Source organism: Prosopis cineraria, unplaced genomic scaffold (genome assembly GCF_029017545.1).
Source record: "Prosopis cineraria cultivar Desert tree isolate PC_DT_omini unplaced genomic scaffold, ASM2901754v1 PC14, whole genome shotgun sequence".
NCBI lineage: Eukaryota > Viridiplantae > Streptophyta > Magnoliopsida > Fabales > Fabaceae > Prosopis > Prosopis cineraria.
In genome coordinates, this window is record NW_026555345.1 from 24,550,598 (window position 1) to 24,556,474 (window position 5,877).

Below are 5,877 nucleotides of genomic sequence, written 5' to 3' on the forward strand. Positions count from 1 at the left end.
GTCGTTTCTTTAACCCACATTAAATATTGATGAGATTACCAAGTACATTATTAAAGTTTGTATAATTTAATAGCGGCGAAGTTAAAAATTTATTAATTTTTTACATATAATTTATGGATTTTAATATTTTTTATTTTTATAAAGATGTTAAAATAATTTATAAATAAAATATGATTGAATATATTTTAAAATACTCATTCGTTTTGCAACTATCAGAAATTTTTATTAAATAATATTGGTTTAAAATACAAGATACTTTTTAAAAAATCAACAGTATTAATTTTTTGACAAATGCTCTTATTAATCACATTATAGACAGAGATTATATAAAAAATAAAGCTAATTAAGATACAAAGTGATTTAAATTGGAGAGAAATTTTGAAAAGAAATGATAACTTTTTTTTTATTTTAACGATACAGAATAGTTTTAACTATTTTTTCATCTTCATAAAGTGATTTAAAATATTTTATATTTTTTTAAGAAGAAATGAAAAATTATTAATTTTAAATAATAATAAATAGATAATATTTGCTACAAAAAATAGTGTCAATATCAACATTTTACTGCAGCGTGTATTTGATGAAACTTGAAACGTAAATCTGTCAGTAAGGGCTCACTAGGACTAACCCTCAGGCTTGACTTTTTGGGGCTCGAGCTCATGGTTACTTGCCTCGTTTCCATTTTTCTCACTTTTTGATAAGACCCATGGTTGGGTGATGCGTCGAAAGGTTGCTTAATTTTTTTTTTAATTTACATTTCTGAGTATCATAACATGTATTTCATCGTTATAAAATATAAAATATTTTTTAAAAGGTTGAATTTAACAAAATGTATGGTATTTATAGAATTTTGAGGTATAATTAATATATTTTTTAAAGTATTTATAGTAAAAAAATTATTTTATATTTAGTTTAAAGATAAATATCTTATTAAATGAGATTAAATATGAAAAAAATGGTATTAGTTTGAAAATAACTAACCACTTTATTAGATTTCAATTTGGATAAGAATGTTTTATATTTTTGAATGGAGGGTGTATATAAAATGTTTAAAGGATTTGACTAAAAATTTAAATGAGAATAATAAGCGCTAAAGTATAATTCAAAAGGGTTAATTAGAGTCGGTAATTCGAACGAGTAAAAATTATTCTAGTTTGGCTCAAATCAAGTCGGGTTTATTTTGATCAAGCTTGAAATATCTTGCCTTCTAAAAAGAGCTCATATAGTCAAGCCCGACCCTAATTTTTTCCAATTGGGTTTTGGTTGGCCTGTCGGGTTTGGCCATAATTACCAATTTTATGTGCATATGAAGCTAAAAATTCTAGAGGTTAAACTTATTTGGATTATGCTCAATTTGAAGTCAGCTTATTCGGATTGAATTTAAAGTATCTTATTTTAATAAAAAAGCTCATACAGCCAAATTCAATCCTAACTTTTTTCTAGCTAGCCCTTCGGGCTTGGCTCAGATTACCGACTCTAGGGTTAATGAGTATAATAAATATTAAATTGTTATCCAAATAACATTCTTAACATTGAACTCATAAAATGTATAAAAATTTTTTTCAACTTTTAAATTTTGAGTGTTTAAAATCTCGTCATTAAGTTGTAAAAAATGATTGTTGCTTTTGTAGTTGTGGGATCCAATCACACTCTGATGTGACACTCACTTTAATATTTAAAAATAATAATTATTTCTCTAATTTAACGGTGTAATGTAATTTAAATGTTTAGAAATTAAAAAGAGTTTTTGCCCATTTCAAGAGTTTAGAATTCATAATGCTATTTGCGCAACAGTTTAAAATATAGGATGCTTATTAACTCATTAAAATAAAACAAACATTGAAATAAAATATACAACTTTTTAATTAAATGTCTAATTATGATGACACACAAATTTTAAAATTGTATCATTCTCATATACTAATTAAAAAATTAAATCAATTGAGCAATTTGAGAGATTTTTACTTTTCCATATTGAAATATAAGTTATCATTAATTATAGTATGGTGTTTCTAAAAAAATTAGTTAAAATATTTTTTTTTAAATTTTCACATATTTTTAATTGTAACCTTAAGTGGAATACACATAATATTATACTTATTTAAAAAATTCTCATCAATTATCAATTATTTTGGACTAAAGGAAACTTCTAGAAAAACTCTATAATCTTAGTGTCATTCTCATCTTGGATTAACTATTAAGAAAAGTATAGGCTTGAAAAAATAGTTTTTTTTTCCCTTTTTTGGGCGGGTAGGGGGTTAAGTTTCGTAAAAGAAGCGTCAATGTCCGGTGTACTGTGCACATGAATGTCAAACACATAATATGATATCAAGTCTCAACAACTATTCCGCCTGCAATACGAGAAACTCTCCAACACAAACCAACGAGGTCGGAATCTTATTAGGTTTGCCCTTTGCTCCAATTCAATGAACGGTGGGTCAAATGCTCCCAAAATATCCCAAAGTTAGATCCATCTACTTATACACACAATACCCATTTAATTAAATATTTTTCCATTCTATGTGAAACCACCCATTTACTAAATCAGAAAGTTCAAAACTTTTGCTTTCAAAAATAGCAACACTTTGTCAAACCCCCCCCCCCCAAAAACAAATTTAAAATTAAAAAATAAATAGGGGGAATCCACGAATAGCGTTCCACCAGTGACGAGACTTCCTAAATTCCAAAGACACCACAAAAAAAAAGAAAAAAAAGTAAAAACCAACCACATGATTTCATTTGGCGTTGTGTCGGGGTGGGCCCCCACCCTCCGGACTTCACTCGCCCATTTAAATTTAGTTAATTTCCAGATACGAGCACCAAGGAAAAAAAGAAAGCAAAAGAAAAGAATCATAACTTCCCATTTAAAAAAAGTCACAGCCCCACACAATCGGTCCCTCCAAGGGATCACACACGCCACGCCGATAAATAAATAATATTTCTTATTTTATTATTTTATTATAAGGACGACAATGAAAAGTAAGAGGGTACGATGCGAGAAGAGACGTCCGTGACGCAGCTTTTAATTAAAGCCTTCCCTCCGCTATACACGCCCCTGTCTCTTTCTTCCTCACACAAACCCTATCTTGCATTTCCCTTCCCTATATATACCCTTCATCCTTTCTCTTTCCTCTCACCCAAACAACTCTTTTTTCTCTCTCTATACTCTCTCTCTCCCACACTCTCCCCAACACTACCACCACCATCATCACCTACACGATTCTCTTCTCTGTTACTTATCTCCTTTTACTTTTCCTCTCTCTCTCCCTCCCTCCCTCTGTCTTTTACCATGGGGGACAATTGTGCCGACACGAGGAAGCGAGTCCGGGATGACTCGTCCGAGTTCGACGAGGACTTGCATGAGTCTAAGATCGCCCGAGTTCACTCCGACTCCGATGTGAACTCGGGCGAGTCTCAGCTTTCTCGAACGAACTCGGTGGAGTCATGCGATAACTCGGAGGTTGATGAACTCGGCCGGGTTGACTCTGCCACGACGCCTCTCGAATCGCCCGCGGCCGGGGGGATTGAGGATGCTTTGTTGAACATCCTTGATGACTCTGATAATGCGGCCGAACGGGACCCGACGATGCAGGGTCTCGACTCTGTGATCAAGAGTTTCGAGGATGAAATACTTGCCCCGGGTCCGGATCCGGTGGGTTCGGCCACGGTGCACGAGTCAAGCGACTTGCGGCATCTTTTGGAAGCGTCCGACGACGAACTCGGGTTGCCGCCGACGGTGACGCCTCCCGCCGAGGAGGACAAGCCGGAGCCGTTAACCGAGGGGTTCAGTCGGGTCGGACCGGATGGTATCGATCTGAGCGGGTTCTGGGGTTCGAAGATGATATCCCGCAGTACGAGGCTCTTGGGTATGGAGCCGGCGTGTTTGTAGAGTACGGCGTCGAGGATAACGGCAGTGGGTTTGTGACCCTGGATGGGTTGTTTGATCACGCTGATGCCGGCGATGTGTTGTGGCGGTCGGAGTCTCTGCAGGCGATTTAGGATTCTAGGAGGAGGATGGGGGAACGTTTTGGCGGCGCCAAGATTTTGTGGTGTCTTTTGCCGAAACGTTTCGGAAAGGGTTAAAATGTTTTGTTCATACTTCATACCGTGGAAGATGTAAATCCATACGAGGATGAAGATGGAAAAGAAGCACAGATAATGTAGATGGCAGATGTGAAAATTCTAGAATTAATTATTTGTTCATTTGGTGTTTTGCAATTTAACAGTTAGTTTAGTGCTCAGATTCGTTCATTACGGTTTTGTTGTTGCTTTCATTCTCGGGCTTAGCCCAACGCTTCCTCATTTTTGTTCCCGCGTTGCTTTATTTCATTTAGAGTAAATGACAATAAATCCAGATATACAAATAATAATTATATTTTTATATAGATCATAATTTTTCTTTAGTGTGGATATTACATTGATATTAATAATTTTAAATTAAATAATTAAATTTGTCCTTTGTCTATTGATAAAACAATTTACAAATAAATTATAATTGGTTATTTATAAAACTTTAATTATAGAAGTTGTTATTGATTGTTTCTATATTTGCTTTTCAGTATGAGAAATTCTTTTGTAAAAAGTTATTTTTTATTCAAATTTTATAATTTATATTATAAAATTGATGATTGTTTAAATAAAAATTGTGATTTAAATTTTCAATTTCATTTGTTATTTTCGAGGTATAAGATAAAAAACTGAGTTTTGTTTTGGCTAATGATACTAAAAAACTCAGTTTAAAGGAACGAGAGATGACTAGTTAAACCTCCTCTAAACCAAAATCATTAATAAAAATCAATCAAAAATGAATAAATAAGCCGCTTTGTTAGGGTTTTGAAATGTTTTTTGACATTAAATTCTGACGCAAATCCCGTTCAACTTTTGTTGAATTCGTAATCCTCATTCATTCATATCCTTGAGAAGGACAATAATCAATCTTCATCTCCTAAAATAACGAAGGCGGATCTGGAAGACCGATGAAAGTCCTATCAAAAATATTTTTTTTTGGGGCCAACTACGATTCAAAAATTTAAGTTACAAGTATTAACAAAGGTTAGTCTAGGATTTGTATTTTTTTTTTTTTTAAGTTGAAAGCATGTCTAAATTATTTTAAACCTTTGATGTTTAATTCATCTAAATATTTTATTCGTCGACGAAAAAATTAACTAGGACACACCCTTAAAAAAAAAAAAAAAAGGAGAAGGAGCGCTGGAAAGATGGTTAAAACGTGTCACGTCAGTGAATAGATATTCAACTTTGGAAATGTGATTTGTAAAAACATCGTTTTAAGTTCATATCTTTTGCGGGCCCAAAAAGTTGATATAATGTTAGCTTCCCCTGATATACCCCAAAAAAAAAAAATTGATATCATTACTTTTTTTATTTTAAAATTAAAATATTTTTAAGAAATTAAATATTTAAAAATTAAAATATTTTTAACCTTTTAAAATATAATTATTATTTTTAAATATTTTTTAACCAATAATTTTATATTTATTGTATGGTATTTAATAAAGATAAATATATAAAGATAAGATTAATTAAAAATATATACTTATTTTATTAAAAAATAAAATTTAATTAAAAATATTTTATATTTTTGAATTAACAGTATTTTATTGTGCTGGGTTTCGCCACGTTGGTGTCCACTGTCCAGCGGGACGTGGTGCAGACCCAGCCACTTTTTGTGGCGCACCTAACAATTATTGCAAACCAACCGGCTAGTATTGAATGAATTTTTAAAAATCCATTTTTTTTATTAAAGTATACTTCTACATATAGTTTTTTTTTTTTTGGCCGAAGACTTCCTTCATCTAAGTTTGTACTTTATTGCCGTGCTAGGTTTGCTGGAATTAAAAAGAGAAAAAGTGGAGGTGA

General features: G+C 32.1%; 1 pseudogene; it reads left to right on the plus strand.

The window, feature by feature from the left end:
- The first annotated feature begins 3,262 nt into the window (after positions 1-3,262).
- On the plus strand, positions 3,263-4,192 carry LOC129293591 (uncharacterized; annotated as a pseudogene).
- The last annotated feature ends 1,685 nt before the right edge of the window (positions 4,193-5,877 follow it).